Here is a 17,896-nt window from a genome sequence, read left to right on the forward strand (position 1 = left end):
ATTTCTCTCATTTTACATTCTCATGAATTAGATTTTTTGGCTCTCAGTTACCTATCTAGTTATCATCTATGATCTAAACAATCATCTAAAATTGCAACAACAATTTTCGTGAGTAGTCCTTAAATGGGAGCTATTTAAAGTTATGGACCGATCGGTACTAAATTTGGTGTTGGGAGTTAAGCTTATATAAAAATTAGGATATTTAAGAGAGCTGAATTAAAGGACCTTTTCTTAAGCTTTTCCTATTATTAAATTTAAATAAAACAAAGTGCCTATCATTAAATTTATATGTTTGAATGGGCTATTGATGCACATCATTCGAATGCTCGGTACGGCTTAGCTGGGTGGCGCGTATCGGAAATTTTCTATTTTCCATGACTCTGGCGCATAAATGAAGCCGAATTTGACCAATGCCACTGGTTATATTGGCTTTAAGGGCTGCTGTGGATTGTGGCCTATTCACATAGACCCATGATTCCACGTGAGATGACCATGCCCTCAAATCACTCCTGCAGATTATCCAATGTGACATGAGCTAAATGAAACATAATACCGTCCTGTTGAAGTCACATGTCTTTGGTGTCCACATCATCCAATTCAGGCCAAAAGAAGTTATTAATCAACGACATATAGTGCTCGCTGTGGTCGATGATGGCCTAGTCATTTAGTCGTTCTCAAAGAAATATTGATCAAACAATGACTTTTTCCGGATACATTGAAGGCTCTTTGATCTCATGTTGCTTGGTATCACACTGTGGTTCCAAATCAAAATCTAGGTGGACAAAATTATTTGGCGCTCTTTTTATATAGAATTGGTATCTCCGATTCCAAAAAAAATCTTTAAAAGATCAATATAAACTTTTTTTCAAGTTACAGTATAAATAAATAATGAATAAAGAAATATTTCTAAAAATTCCATTCCGTAAATATTAAAAAAAAAGTATTTCGGCGGGTGCTGGCGGCTACAATTTTTTACAAAGACATTCCCCATAAGTTTCTTTAAATGATGTATATAGTCATTGGACGGGTTTCGACGGTCTTTTTTATTGGCAAGCTTTATAACATTCTTAGAAAAAAAAATATCAGTATATTTGAGAACCAAGTTTAAAGGACTATAACAGGAAAATGGAGAGGCCCATAAATATAAGATATACATTTAATAAAAGCCTATATCAATGTTTATCTATGTTTTGAAGTATGAATTTCTATATGGTAAAACCATTGAGATATATCTAATTTAGTAAAGCAGTAAAATATTAAAAAAAATTAACGAAAATATGATTCAAAATTTTTTGAACTTCTGGCGCTTCTGTCGAGAAAACGAAATGTCCAATTGAAAAACCAAGCTTCCGAAAAAACTTAGTTTTTCCAAATTCTGAAGATTCCGACTTTCATAATTTTGTCCACCTAGATTTTGATTTGGAACCACAGTGTATCGTCACAAATTCTACAATACATCAGCATGTACCCATTCATCCAGTAAAATAGGCGACGTCAGCGGAACGTTGCTCGAACATAACACCTATTATAATAAAACAATTTCATCATTTGCACGTCTTGTTGAATGCTATATTCTTTCATAGTGATTTGGCAAAACAAGATGATTAAAAGACAGAAGTAACATCAACACTATGACCGTTTATTTTCCAATAGGTCAGTTGTATGTGAGTTAGGAAATATTAATATAAAACTAGACTATCTGCAAAGTTATTTAGACAAGTTTTTGGAATATCTAGCATCATATAGCGAAGAAGAAGTAAAACCTTAAAAATTTAAAAGTGATGACATCAGACTACCTAACTTCTGCACTGCTCTTCAGGCGGAAATTACTGGCAAAAAACGAATATCAGGAGATATGATATCAAGGATACCGTTAACGGGATTGCGTGTATCTTTACGATATCTAGGTTAATCGAGGACTGCCGGGTTTCCCTAAATTAGAAATCAGGGTAAGTATAGCAGACGAATTGGCCAAAAATGGAGTGAGGATAGGTGAGGAGGCGATTGATCCCATTTCTTGTATTTCCCTTGAAAAATATAAAATGGCTGTATAGCTGGAACTATATGAGACTGCACAGAACAGGAGGACTAAAGAATCCACCTGTGTTATCGCGAGGTCGACCCGGCAGGACGAATCTACTTATAGAATAGCGTCGTGAGCAAACAAAGCTTTGCTTAATTTAAACACATGCTAGAAGTGTGGTCCTATGGCTAACGATTACTGTAGAAGCCGTCGAAACAAAGAAGAGGAGGAGACTGTATCCACACCTATTCTGCCAAACTTGAAGAAACGTATTCTTAGAATCCCCTTTCTCTCGATGAGTTATCAAGTTTGAATCTGAGACGCATCCATTCCTTCATCAGAGAATCTGGTTGGTTTACATAGGGTGCCCCGATAGACCAGTCGATAGTGTGCTGAACTATTAATCTGAGGGTTGCGGGTTCGATTCCCGCCAGAGACTCTGGGTGTAACTGCAGACAAGCAAAACGCTTCGCAGTTTGTGTTTGTTGTTTTTTAAAAAAACGAATGTAGTATAAATATTCTGCCGTTTACTTCTTGGGTATCATAATGGGGTAATTTTTGAATGAACCCAAATGAACTGCTAACTTAAAGTAATGGAGGATAGGTACCAAGGTCAGTGGTATGAACATATGATGGCATATTACTCTTGGAGTGTAACACGGGAGTGGCCTAAGGACCTCAATCGTAGCAAATTTTTTTGTTAAACTGTTTATTTTCCTTTTTTGCATTCCTGCAATTTCTCGTAAACTACGCGTAGCATTGACAAAATAAGTATTCTTTTGAATCGGGATATCAAATATACTTAAAATCAGTCTTAGTTTTGGCAGCACCAAAATCATTGTAGACTTGTGTTAACTTTGAAATTGGGACCTGTTTGATTACCAGGTTTTTTTTTGACGGACGGATGGACGGACAAATCCTAGTCGTCTCAGAAAGCATATTGGTATACTATAAGAAGGGCACCACCCAACATAGCCTCCGCACTGTGGTGGTGTGGGATGTAAACACTGACTTATTGGAATTGATGGGAAACATTTTTGGGTTTACACTAACCGACAAAGTAAATATTACATTAGCCACGCCTACTAAAACAGGGCGGGCCGATTAAAAAGTTTTTTTGTGCTCACAACGGTAAACTCTATTACAGTTAAACATTTGAAAGCGATATAAAAAATTATAAATGGAATGACTTGGTGAAGCAAGTTTACAAAAAGTGAGTGTAATCATTTTTGTTTGTAAATGGGCATCAATGTTGAAACAAGTATGCAAGAGAAGAGCATTAAGTAGATCACAAAAGAGATTAAAAACAAGAAGAACAAAATTTAAGTGCTATTTAATTGCATGTCATTTTCGATAATGTAAAAATAAATGTTTGACGTATTTTTCTATCATTCCAGAAGAATTCAATGTGATGCCCGCTGGTCTAAAGATATTTTTCAAGTGTCTGGAGATGGCGATGGAGATTATTGGTGACAGTAGGGTATCCAACTCTATTGATTCGCTGAAGCACCGACGAAATGGGGCTGAATTTCTCTGTTCTATCGGTACTACAATGGAAAGTGTTCTGATGGAATTAGCTAACTTGTTCCTGATACCCGCAGATTTTAATATACTATAATACACGTTTTTCATGAAAAACACATCCGTACTGTCAGTATGTAGAACAAACTTCCCGCTAAAGTCTTTCAAGTAATTTTCAATGTAGGATAGTTCAAGACAGACACTACTCTGTATTTCCTCCCTCCCATAACCTATTTTCCTAGTTCCAAGACAATTCTTTGCATGAGTATGGATCATCTACTGAGTGCTGGTCCAAGAAGAAACAAAAAAGAGGAAGTTGTGTCTACTTTTCAGAAATGTAGAACATCCACCAAGTGTGAATGTTTAAGCATTCATAACTTCTTAAGCAGATGTTAAAATATCTTAATTTAACATTTGATAGGTGTAATTATAACAGCGTTGAAATTCATAATTAAAAATAATGCATTAATTTAAAAATGCATTTAGAAAATAACCCTAAAAATTTATAAACTAAATTGATATATAAAAACTCGTTTTACATTTCCACATTATTAAAAATTATTCTATTATTTCACACTTAACAACATAGAGAGAGAAAAAAATGATAGCATGAAAATCTGCCTCCAAAAAAAATAACAAATTTTTAACATGAAAATCTACAAGCAAACAACAAATTGTTAAATAAACTTTAAAGGCCAAGACTCATTCAAGCACTTAAATGAAAAAACAAGCAACAAAAAAACAACTCACACACAACATCTATCAATCTGTCAATTAAACAAACAACGAAAAAGTCGGAAAATATAAAACAATTGCTAACATACCACCCATAAGTGGTTAAAAGCGTTTTAAACTTTTCCAGGCAGCCTCAAAAAGAAAAAAAAAAACACAATTTTGGTGAACAATTTCTGGTTTTGTTTCATTGTTGTGCTTTGTGTGATTTTTAAGGGCAGCTAAAATTTAAATAAGATTTCTTTTATTTATTTTTTTGGTTGTTAAGGTTTTCTTTTGTAATTATACTTTTAAGCATTTTAGTTATTTACAATTTGTTTTTGGTAAAAAAAGAAGCATGTTTTTCCCACTTTTCAATATGAATTTCTTGGTTTGTGGGACGTTTTCCATGTAAATCATCTTGGTGTTTTATTAATGTTCAGAAATCATCACCCTCAATTTGAAAATTTATACTTTGAGCTAACAGCAAGGAATGCTGTTTGAGTTATAAGTTTATTTTTTTATTTTTTCATTATTATTGTTTATTTTATTTTTCGACTTTTTCTTTTTACAGACAACTTTAAAATCAACAAAAATCCTTAAAGAAAATAAGCAATGCTAAATGTATTGGGGAAATATTTCTGTTTTTTTTTTTAGATTCTTAAATTCTGTCTTATTTGCCAGGAAAAACAAATAACCACAAATTTTATGGAAAAAAATTGCTGGAGGACTATAAAAAGCCAGTGAAAGCAAAAGAAATTCAATTTAAAATCAAGTCTGTTTGTGCACAAAAAAAATATGTATTTATATTTACCCTGCTGTACAGAATTTTATTGTGATGAAATGAAGAAGAAAAAAAATCAACTTTAAGGACTTTGTCTTGAAAAATCTATTTTTATATTTCAAAGTTGAATTTTATTAGCAAAATTTTATTTCTGTTTGAAAATTTTATTGCAAAAACTTTGCCAAATTATACAGTTTCTTAAAATATTCCTTAGAAATGTTTTATTTTATTTTTTTTTTGTTCGCTTTACTAGGATTTTCTTTGTAAAATCCTTAATACTTGGGTATTATAATTTTGCTAACTTTATTTAAAAAAAAAGAAATCTTATTTGAATTTCAAAAATATTTATAGCTTCATTTTAAATGCCAGCAATTACAGGTATGTTGGGAATTTTTTGTGTCTGTTACAGTTGAAGCTAAAAGTTTTCAAATTTATTTAATTTGTTATTAATATGAATCACGAAGAAGCTCATTTAGCAAAATGGTTAACTCCATTTTTCTAATTTTATTATCGAATTCTAAATATCTGTATTCAAAAGAATTTATATTAAAAAACAAGTAAGAACCTAACTCTATTAGGTTTTTTTGACAGCGCACAGTTTAGCCTGTAGACCAATTGAAGATGAAGTTTTTTTGATTTTATAAGTTCACACTTTTTGTTCTTTATGATAAGGGCTACAATTTAGCCTCAGATAGTAAATCAAAATTCCGAATTGTTTGCAAGATATGAGCCTGAGAAAATGATCACTTATTTGCAAAAATGACAAGAGGCACCAAATCTTTGGGGGCGTGACTTTGGGTAAAACTGGGAGACACTGGTCTTTTTTATCTTTTTTCACGTAGTGGTGTCCGTATAAGGTTATTTTTTTTCGTGTTGCACTGTCTATTTTACAAAAAAATTAAAAATAATTTAAAAAAAAAATTTCGAAAAAATTAAAAAAAATAAAATAAAAAAAACTTTTCTGGAATAACATAAACATAACATAAACAATCAAAAATTTTAAAAAATATTTTATTTTTCTTCCCATAAAATTGGTTTTTTCACACATTTTAACTTTTTTAACCCATAAGAAGGCACCTAAAAAGCGTAGAACCCTATTCAAACACCCATTTCATAGGTAGATCACAGGGCAACAAAATCATAAAAATTTTAGAGGCTTTTTAAACCACTACACAATTTTGATGTGTTATGGTTCTAGTAGTACAAATATGGTCCAAATTTCAAATTCTATAGAGAGGTTTTTAAGTAAAATTGTGAATTTTATTTACATGTTCGTCCACATGATTAATGATTGCTCAAAAACGGCTAGTCTCGTATTACTAACATAAAGTTTGGAAAATTTATATTTAAATAGCCTTTAATCCCTTTATATATTGCGTTTTAATCGGCTCAGTATTTTTGGAGTTATAATAACAAATTCAAGCAAAAAATATATTTTTTAAGTGAAAATAACTAATTTTTTTGTTTTACAAAACTCGTGAAAAATCAAAAACAGCAGAAATTTCTCAGGTTCATTGCTTTATAGCAAAGCCACATAAAGTGGCAACCAAATGAGAAATCGGTCATAAAAATCGATTGATTCTTTTTGAATTTATTCACAATTAAGTAAATTCGCTCATTTTCACAAAATTTTAATTTTTTGTTTGATATACATAAAATTGAGTAGTTAATGTTCTTCTTTTGAATGATTGAATTTCGAAAACATTTTCCCCATGCTTTGTACAAATTTTCATATATATATTGCATTTTAATCGACCCAGCAGTTTCGGAGTTATAATAACAAATTTAAGCAAAAAATATATTTTTTTAGTAAAAAAAGCTATTTTTTTGTTTTCAAAAAATCATGAAAAATCGAAAACGGCAGAAATTGTTCAGATTTATTATTTGATCGCAAAGCCACATGTAGTGGTAACAAAATGAGATATCGATCGTAAAAATCGATTGATTCTTTTCGAATTTATTCACAATTAAGTGAATTCGCTCATTTTCACAAAATTTTCGTATTTTGTTTGATATACAAAATTTTCGTATTTTGTTTGATATACATAAAATTTAGTAGTTATTGTTCTCCTTTTGAATGATTTCAAAAACATTTTCCCCATGCTTTGCACAAGTTTTCACATATATATTGCGTTTTAATCGGCTCAGTAGTTTGGGAGTTATAGTAACAAATTGCAGCAAAAAATATATTTTTTTTGAGAAAATATCAAATTTTTTGGTTTTAAAAAAATCATGAAAAATTGAAAACGGCAGAAATTGTTTAGATTTATTATTTTATCGCAAAGCCACATGTAGTCGGAATAAAATGAGATATCGGTCATAAAAATCTATTGATTCTACTCGAATTTATTCACAATTAAGTGAATTCGCTCATTTTCACAAAATTTTAATATTTTGTTTGATATACATAAAATTTTGTAGTTAATGCCCTTCTTTCGATTGATTGAATTTAAGAAGCATATTCCCCATGGTATGTACAAATTTTCGTGTATAAATTGCATTTTAATCGACCCAGCACTTTCGGAGTTATAATAACAAATTGAAGCAAAAAATATTTTTTTTTTGAGAAAATATCAAATTTTTTGGTTTTAAAAAAATCATGAAAAATCTAAATCGGCAGAAATTGTTTAGATTTATTATTTTATCGCAAAGCCACATGTAGTGGGAACAAAATGAGATATCGAGCATAAAAATCGACGAATTCTTTTCGATTTGATTCGCAATTAAGTGAATTCGCTCATTTTAAGATAATGTAATATGATTACAAGCGTGTATTTTGAGTGTACATTTTATATGTGTTTTTTAGTGTAGCAGATAATTCTCTATAATACACCTTTTAAAAAGCAGTTTGTATTTAAACAGGTTGAAATGTTGAAGTACATATATACTATTCTATATTAGCAAATTTCATGAGTAAGTAGAATTTGTCTTTTTTTTTTAACTTTTTTGAAAATTTTTGGACTTCAGGAAATTTTTTTAATCCATTTCCTTTCCAATTAAGGGTCATCGTTAAAGCAAACAATGTTAATCAATTAACATATGTAGTATGATCAATTTTCTTAGCCACTGTCGTCTGCACTGTCAATATATGTCAACACATGTTACATTGGGCTTTGATTTTGCTGACAATTTAAAAAACAATTTGTCGTTTTTCTACGAAATTCTTTCTTTCTCCACATATCCAACTTTTAGTCTAGGAATACATGAGAACATATTCCCAAACATGCATCACAGATGAAATGCTCACCAAACACTCAATGATGATGTCTTATATCATCAACACTGCCACCATCAGCATCACCACCTTCGTCATCATCAATGCATGAACAGAGAAAGAGTACAGCGGCAAAAGCTAAAGCTAAAGCAAAAAAAAAAAAACAATATCCCGCATTAATAAGTGAAGCAGCAAAGTGTTGCCCTCAACACCTTGTAGCAATATTCATGGCAAATGCATTTTTATAGAAATCAAATAAGATTGAAATGAATTAATGCCACAGCAGCAGCAGCACAAATTGGTTTGTGTGTAGCATCAACACAAATGTGATTCTTTCAGTTGATTTTTGGGGTGTAAAGTGTAGTGAAAGCGGGTGTGACGAGATGATTGTTTAAGTGTAAAATCGTTTTTGTCTATATAGTATGTCTGCCTTAACTGGCTGTCCGTCCGTCTGTCTGTCCTTATGTTTTTAAACAAAATTGAGGTTTATTTCTAGCGTTTGCTAGTGTCATTGATGTCTCAAAGGCTTATTCTTTTTTTTCGTTAGATTAATGCATGCAACGGTAAATAATGTAAATAAATGTATATAGAGCAATAATAATAACAGCAGCAGCAGCCAACAACCACCTACAATCACCAACAAACGCCAATCGATTCTGTTTAATAAAAAAAACTATTCAAACAAAAATCTGTCAGTTACATTTTTATTCATTGATGCATAGAAAAAAAACAACAGCAGCAGCAGCAAAACTGAGAAGAAAAAAAACCTGATACACAGAAATCACTCTATAATTGAATAAAATGAGTGTGCCATTGCTGTGATATTAAGAAAAAGTGTTGATTGAGTTTTATGGCAAAAAGAAAAAAAACGAAAACGTAATATATTTTATTGTTAATGTTTTAAAGGGAAATATGCTGTATAGTGGTTTTTTAGAGTTTATTGATTTCGTGTTTTTTTGTTTTTCGTATAAAAAATTTATATTTAAATATTTTTTTTTGCTACTTAATAGATTTATAATCCATTATAGCCACGCTCGTGGTTTTCGTTTCAATTATAGAAAATTGAAAATGGATTGGTTGGTTTCAGAGGAAGTTTCATGTTACAAATTAAGACAAAATTTTGAAATCAATATTTTTCAGCAAACTTACCACCTTATTCATTATCAATTTTAAGGTTCCTATGCCGAAAGAGAATTCCTTTCCAGTTCAGCCGGTTATGCCCGAATTATGCAGAAAATGAACAACTTTTTGCTGCATATTTATGACTAATTTAACTATTTTTAATCCAATTCAATGGGCTTTCAAATGAAAAAATATTGAATGAATTCCATTCATTACAAAAAAGGTTATTCCAGTTTCTTTTATTACAAATTCGCTAATGGAATTCTTTTTCGTTACGAATGAGCTATCTGCAGGGATTGATACTTTTTCGCTGCTGTAATGGTAATCGTTTGATAGTACTTGTCCTACATAAAGAAAACTGATTCGTTGTGCCAACCAAATTTATTGATAATAGATTAATTCGGTTGTTGCTGTTGCAACTAAAAACTTTAGTTATTAAGACTGCATCATTTGATTGTCAACAAATTCGAATGAATGGAAGTAATTCCTCTGTTAAAGGTGTAAGAGTAAAATAATCAAAGGTATGATCCTCAAATTATACAAAAGCTCTGATGTAGAGAGACGAGAGACGAGCTCGATATCGAATGCCATTCAAATAAGAAAATTACGATAATTTTTAGTCAATCACGGATATAATAGAGAGACTAGTGCAATATATCTTGCAGATTTATGATGCTAAATCATAGAATCACTAGACGTTATGAGGGAGATAAATTTTCTTTAGTGGAGATTATTTTTAGTCAATCAGAGATGCTGGAATTTTGCCCTAGATATAATAGAGAGACAAGTACAATAGATATTGCAGATTTATGATGCTCGAAACACGAGGAAGATGAATTTATTTTAGTGGAGATTTTCGAAATCTACACCTTCCGTATATCAGTACTAAAGAAATTTGAACTAGCTCATGGTCATTTTTAAAATAGTTGACAAGTGAAATAAAAGCTTGAAGGTGGATAAATGAAAAGACTTTCTCGTCTAACTGAAAGCATAAATGGCCACTAGGGTGGTCCTTATATTGGATATTATCGATATTCTGTGCTTTCAATTTCTAAAAATTATTCTCTCTCTTCTAAAAACCAAGAGCAGAAAATTTTAGCAAATAGGATTATTGCTACTTTGAGCCAAAACTCGAAACTTCAAACAAAATGTGAAACCTCTAAAAGTTATTCGATTTTGCTCAAATTTTCTTGATTTTTGGATGACAAAGAACATAGACAATGCCCAACATAAGTTCGACCCTACTGATCACTACTCGCTCCTAAATTGAACGCCACTATCAAGTTTTAAGATGGAAAAAAGATTTCTTGAAAACTTAGTTTTAAGGTAAAATATTTTGTTGACATAATTTTATTGAAGAAACAATATTGTTTGATGACATTTTAATACAAAGAAATACATTTGTTAAGTTTTCAGACAATCACTACCTTTGTTGGACTACTTAATACCGTTTCCATTACTTAGAAATACTTTTGTAATGGGTGCCTTAAAATCTGATAGCATTTGCAAGTTTCAAAAAAATGCGTTAATTGATAACCTTTCATTCCGTTTTATCTGCACGCAGAGAAAAAACATGTTTGTGAAAAACATAATCTAAGAGCAACATACTATAATAAGATTAATGATTGTATTCCAAACATATTATGATCATTATTATTATCATAAAATAGCATATTATAATTAAATATAGTCGTAATACCATTGTCATACATGATCATAATATGATTACTAATAATAATGATCAAATTATTCATATCATTATTAAAATGCATTTTTGAAAATACAAAATTTTATTTTAATAGGTTTTAGTTTTAACGTGCTAAATTCCCAATCATAATATTATTGATAAATTGACAGAAAATTATTGTTTTATTGTCGTTGAAAAATAATTATGTTTCGGTGAACCATACTCGTATTTATAATTGCGATGAAAATATAATGTTTACAGTAACCAAGATATTGTTAAAATTGAATTAAAATAACAATTATATCTGTACGACAACAATATAATTGAGGTATTCACACGGTCTGCTATTTGGTCATATTGTCATATTGTCCTAATATATTATGATATTTTAATCACATTTTTGTTGTGTTTCAAACAAACAATTTCTAAACTAATAAGACTATTTGAACTATGTTTATCGTTTTTTCATAAAATAATTTGTAATAAATAATAAGGAATGTATGAAAAGATAAACTCACTGTTTATTGTTGGTGTTTTGTTTAAGCTTTGACATTTTTACAAATAAAGCTTGAGTGTCTGTAATTCTCATTCACACAAGTGTATTTGTATAATATCTTTAGTTTCTAAAGCCTTTTGGGAAAAGGTTTCCTGATGATCTTGCCTAAGCAACCATTGAAATGCGCATTGGAACTAGCTTATCCCCCAACAATAAATTTCAGTGAATTTATCAATTATTGGGAATTCAGCACACTAATTCTTAACAAAAAAATTAATTTTGTATTCCCGTATAACAACTTTTTGATATCCTTTTTTTTGTTTAAAACACAACAACAACTATTATAATATATTAGGACATTATGTCAATATGACAAATAGCAGACCGTGTGAATACCCCAATTGTTACAAAGAACATAGTATAGTTGTCGTAACCATGCCGAAACATGTATTTTCTCTGCGTTTGATGACGGCTTCTGTAAGTCATATTTTAATCCTTTATGAAATTAAAGTTTTTCTACTAAGTATATCTAGGACCGTAAGTCACCTGGGTTTTGTTTAAAAGTTTATATTTATTTAGAAAAGCAGTCATGCTTTTTATTTTTTTCAAATCTACCTCAACAACTTATCACTCATTATCCTTATAAACCTCCTCAAACATGCCACAAACATCCTACAAAATAAATATTTAAATCAAATCAATCAATCACTTTTTTAATAAACCCATCATCACTTTCTAACCAACCAGTTTCTATCAATACCTATAAACCCCTTCTCACATTTTGTTTTTATCAAGCTTATTTCATTAACAATTTTATACTATTTATTTAGCCGTTAATGGCACAAAAGTGGCCATAAAAAATTATCAAAAAACACAAACGAGGTAAGGAAAAAGAGCCGAAGAAGAGTAAAAAATGTGTAAAATCAGTTGTATGATTAATTAACTATTTACTTTGTGCATTTGGGTATAATTCAATTTCCACCCACTGCAACCAACAGTTGTTTAAATAAACATTTGATAGAGCTTGTGCTGCAATAATGTTCATTGGTTTGTTTTTTTCTCAATTTTCACTTTATTTACAGTATTTGCCTTTCGGACGAGTATTTGACGCTGGTTGTTAATCCATGTAGAGTATTTTTTTTTGTTTTATTTATTTTTGTGTTTTTTATAGCAGCTTTACGTAAAGAAGAGGGTTAATACATTGGGTTTTTGTATTGTGCACAGTGTAAATAAATAAACAAATAGTAGGAAGAAATAAAAAAAAAATTTAATTTTTGTAGTCAATTTAAAATAACGTAAAGGAGAGTAGTAGTAGTAGTGTCTATAAACATTGCAGCTGTTTAACTGAATTATAATTGATAATGAATAATAAAATTATAAGTTTTTTTTTGGGAAAAAAATTATAGAGTTCAATAGCTTTTGGAGGGTATGTTTGAAGGAGATAAAAGGGAAATAGTTGGAAAATGTAAATTTGTGTAATAAAATATGATAAGCAATAATAATGTTGAAGGTTAATTAAAATGTTCATATCATATTGCTTCATTTGTACTTGTTTTAATATATTTGAGAGGAATTAATTTAGTCAATTTACCAATTTTTTGGTTAAAAATAAATATTATTTGACAGCAAATTTAAAAAAAAATGTCCAGAAATTTGTTCAATATAAAATTAAACGTAATTAATAATTTGCATAAATATAATAAAAATGTCACCAAAATTTCAAACAAATGTAAATGTTTATAAAAGAATTTCTGAAATTTCTTGGAAAACCTAAAAGAATTCTAAACTCACAGACTATTTCCAGGTAAGAATTTTGAATCATTTATCGAAATCTAATTCTTTTTACATCTGAGAAGCTGCTTAAGACATTGCACCCCATACTAATCAAAAACGAGACACAGTCGGCTGTATCAAGCGAGAACATTTATTATACTCAGTTGTTTGTTTATAATAAGAACTTTTTAATTAAATTTCTTTAACCTTCAAAAGGTCTTCAAATTTACTGACGTTAACGATATTCAGGTCAAATTTGACCCAAATAGAAAATAGATATTTTTTCTTCTAAAAACCTAGCGTAGTTGTTTACATTTTAAATTAAATAAAAGTAATAAAATATCAAAAATACCAACCGGTCACTTTTAGAAAAAACTCAATTTTAATTTAAAAATCGATCAAATTTGACCCGAAGACCTTATGACGGTTAATGAAAATTTATCTTAAACCAGAATTACAGTTTAATTTAACATAATTTTTCATTTAATTTAAACATACTCTAGAAATACTTTATTTCTTAGTTACTTGGGTAAAGTTTTAAAGAAATGTTCATTTATTTTGATTGATTGTAGTTGAAACTAGTATCAGCATTAGTAATTGATGAATTAAGAAATTCATTCATCACAATGACTAAGACATAATGGTACTTAGGTTGTCAAGTTGGAGCTTCATCTCCCCTTATAAATTAATTTGATTAAAATTTTGTACCCTACTGCTTAAGCTTCTATATTGGACAAAATCGACATTCCAATTGTTTAAAAGATGTCAAAATTTCCCCAACCGTAAGGGGACTTCATAGATTAGTTTCATGGTTAAAAAATTCAAAAAAAATTAAATAACGTGTCATAATTCATGAAATCTAACATGACACAGAAAAATTGTAATAGTAGCCATTAATACCATTAAAGCCACTGTTGAGAATAATCATAAAATCCAGGATAAACTTCATTGGATATAGCAGAGATTAGGTAGATGAACTAGTTAAAAATCAGCTAAATAAAGTAAGGAAAATTCACTCAAAAGTTTGTCATAGAAATGGTTTGGTTCCGAATTTATATAACTCCTTATACTATAAAAAATTGCCTACATTTCACTTTCTCGTCTAAACTTCAAAATTTGTTGAGCAATTTTCTAATATTATGAACTTTTATTCGATTAAAGTATTACTCGAATAATTACGATTTATTAATTTAGAGACAAAGAAAGCCTAACAAAGCTTTGAATTTCTATTATTTTTTCAAATAATATGAAATGTGTTATATTTTTTACGCGATTTTGTTTAAACTTAAGAAAGAAATAGTTCTGTGTTTAACCTTTTAAAACAATAACAATGTTTAACCTTTTAAAACAATATCTAACTAAAAAATTATTTTCGTTTTTTAGGAATTTTTAAAGCAAATTAAAATACTAACCTGACTATTGAATTGAGGTTAAATTGAGCCACCATTTATTTGGTGACATTTTGAATAATAAAAAAGACATCAACATTTTTCAAAAGGACTATTTGGCGATCTATTCGAAATATTTTTTATTAGTTCTTTTTCATTAGTTTTTAAATAAAATCGTATCATAATTATTGTTTTTAAATCTAATCCGGCAAAAATGCCCTGAGGCACTCTTCACCTGGTTCCTAAACTTAATTTGCAAATTAGTTTCTGATGGCTGTTCTGAGGTTATTGGGTCATAATTACCTTAAAAGAAATTATTCTACAATTTTTTTTAGCTTTTTAAAGTTTGGGGATTAGAGGGTTAAGATCTCGCCCATAGAGAATTATACATAGGGACGAGACACTCCGATTTGTCAAACAAAAATACAACAAATCATATGTCTGATAAAAAAAACCAAATACATTGTTGCAAAAGTTAGGTTTTTGATAACAGACTTTGGTTTTTTGACAATTACGTCTCGTCTCTGTGTTACCCTGTGATCTCGCCCTTATATTACACAATGCAATAAATGAAGACTTTTGGAAAAATACACGGACGAAACAGTTTAGATTCGTTTGTATTACTAACGGGCATTAAAATCTTATACTCAGTTTGGTGATTTTGTGACCAATTTTTTTTTTATGGGCGTCCAAAGATTCTGAAAATCAGTGAGCCCTCAAAAAAAGGTGTCATCAGTTTTTGGCCAACAGCTTATTCAGACTTGGTGATACCGCTTAACTATATATGGCAATAATATAGCTAAGAGTCCAGCAAATAAATTTTGTTTACATCTTTTCCCCAAAAAATAACTTTTCCATGTAATTTTTTTAAAAAAAAATATAGGAAGAAAATCTATTTTTTTCAATAACTGATATTCAAAATCTTTGGAGGTTCATGAAACAAAATTGGTCACCAATATCACCAAACTGAGTATAGGGTTTTACTACCCTTTGGTAGTAGAGTCGAACCTATACTGTCATGATCGTGTATTTTTTGCACTGTTGCAGTATGTTATCAAAGGAGTCTTATATGATTCTGTTAAAATTGGTAGTTTATAATTTTAATCTGGGTGCTTAAAAAAATAAAAAAACTTCCGATATATTTATAAAAACAAAGAGAATTTTGTAAAGGAATTGATCTAGTTATTTTACCAGATAAAACCTTAAAAAGAAATCTTTAAATTTCTAAATTTGGTCAAGCAAAGTAGCTTATTAGTTTTGAAAACTAAATGGCTTTAAAGTTTACTACTTTTCGAAATAAATATTATCCTGCCCCTAAAGTGAACTGATCATCTGAAAGGAAAATAAAGTACATAAAATAGATGTTTTGCAAAAACATTAATAATAAAAGCTACGAATAATTTGACAGGGAATTTATCCAGTTCTCGTACCAGATAAAATCTTACAATTTCTAAAATTGTTCAATAGTATGCAATATTGTAGCTATAATAGTTTTGAAAACAAAATAGATTTAAAGTTTACTACAATACTTTTCGGAGTAAATATTTTCCTATCTCTTGAATTGGTCCTTCGAAATCAAGATAACAGCTGTTTTACAGAAATGTTAAAATTATGTTGTGTGTCATTCCAAAACAAATTTTGTGAGATCAAATAAATAAAACTAATTGCCAATACACATTTAAAACAATATAAAGCTAGATATAGTTAATAATAAACCAATTTCATTTATTAAATTATCTTTAAATCTAAACAAAACTGTCTAGTTAACAATATAAAAGTTTCCCAAAAACAAAATTATAGTATATATCAACTGGTTGGTGTACACTGGTCATTTGCAAGAAAATGTCATAAGTAAAATAGAAGCAAAACTCTTTACTTGTTAAAAAGTTTTAAATATCCAATATGTATAGCTAGCTACATATTGCTGGTTGCCACAACATACAAAACTAAAATAGTTGCTACAACTAACATACAAACAATAAAAGTTGGCCAAACTAAATCAAAAAGTTGTTATATAAATTTATATTTTACCTTTTATACTCTCGAGTAGAAACTTTTAAACTTTCGAATAATTTTAATATCCCCTTTGTAATGAGCAATAAGCAACACTTGTCTTCTACTGCTGGTGCTGGTACTGCTGCTGTTGCTGCCACAACAACGTCTCCGTTTAGCTCTAAGGATTCAACTACAGACACGCAAACAAAAATAATCCTTTACACAAGCCTTAAATAAAGTTTTTGCTTAAGTGCTTGTTGTTTTATTTATTTTTACAAAACTTGTAAAATATTTTGTTTTGGTTTTAAATTGTTTCAAACTTGTGCTTTTTATTTAATTTGTATTTAATGGCTGGTTGTTTACTGCTACTTCTTTCTACCTTTTTTTCAATTATGTAAATATGTACTTTTTTAATTAATTACAAATTACACTCAAATGAAAATTTATGTTTTAAACACATCAACAACTAATAAATTATTTTTATCAATGATTTTTCAGATTATCACCATAAATTTTGGCTAATTCTCACACTTTAGTTGCTGCAAATTTTTTTGAAATTTATAAACCGTTAAATATTATAGAACTTTTTTTTCTGCACACTATTTGTTACACTTGCTTATAAACAGTAATTATTATTTTTTTTATTTAATTTATGTTTCTTTTTTTAAATTTCATAAATTGATCTCAATTTTATTTATAAATTATTTGTAGTTTAACCCCGAAAATGAAAAAAATTCTTTAGGTTTTTTTTTCTTTCTGAAAAATTTATCAAACTTTTAATGAGAACACACAATTTTTGACACTTTTCTTTAAATGCATTTCGTTTTTCTTATTTTTTTGGGGCAAGTATTTTTTGTCTTCGCAATAATTTTCTTTTTTCTGTTTGAGTAAAATTACACTTTTTCTTATAAGAAAGTGAAGAAACCGAAAAACAACCCACAGATTCTTGTTTTTCTTTTAGTGAAATTTTCTGTTCTAGAACTAAACAAAAAACTATATAGAGAGATGTCGGCCGGCAAATTATCCGTTATGGGTGAACCGTTTCAATACGCGCTAGTAAAATGACTAAATTTTCCAACAGTAAATTTTTGTAATCGCCAAAAGCCAGCACACACTTCGTGTTTGTGAGTAAAACGAATGTTAATAAAAGAGCACACGACAGGCATTAACAGAATAACATTT

The 17,896-nt window shown here is 29.4% G+C and overlaps 1 protein-coding gene across 2 annotated transcripts in view; it reads right to left on the reverse strand.

Annotated features, from left to right (window-relative positions):
* beat-IIIc (beaten path IIIc) overlaps positions 1–17,246 on the reverse strand; it is a 210,073-nt gene extending 192,827 nt beyond the window's left edge. For both annotated transcript variants that reach the window (XM_065501809.1, XM_065501808.1), the window contains exon 1: positions 16,751–17,246. The gene's annotated coding sequence lies outside the window, so the exon portion shown is untranslated. The remainder of the gene's footprint in view (positions 1–16,750) is intronic.
* Between the last annotated feature and the right edge of the window lie 650 nt (positions 17,247–17,896).

The sequence above is a fragment of the Calliphora vicina genome, chromosome 2, assembly GCF_958450345.1.
Source record: "Calliphora vicina chromosome 2, idCalVici1.1, whole genome shotgun sequence".
Taxonomy (NCBI): Eukaryota; Metazoa; Arthropoda; class Insecta; order Diptera; family Calliphoridae; genus Calliphora; species Calliphora vicina.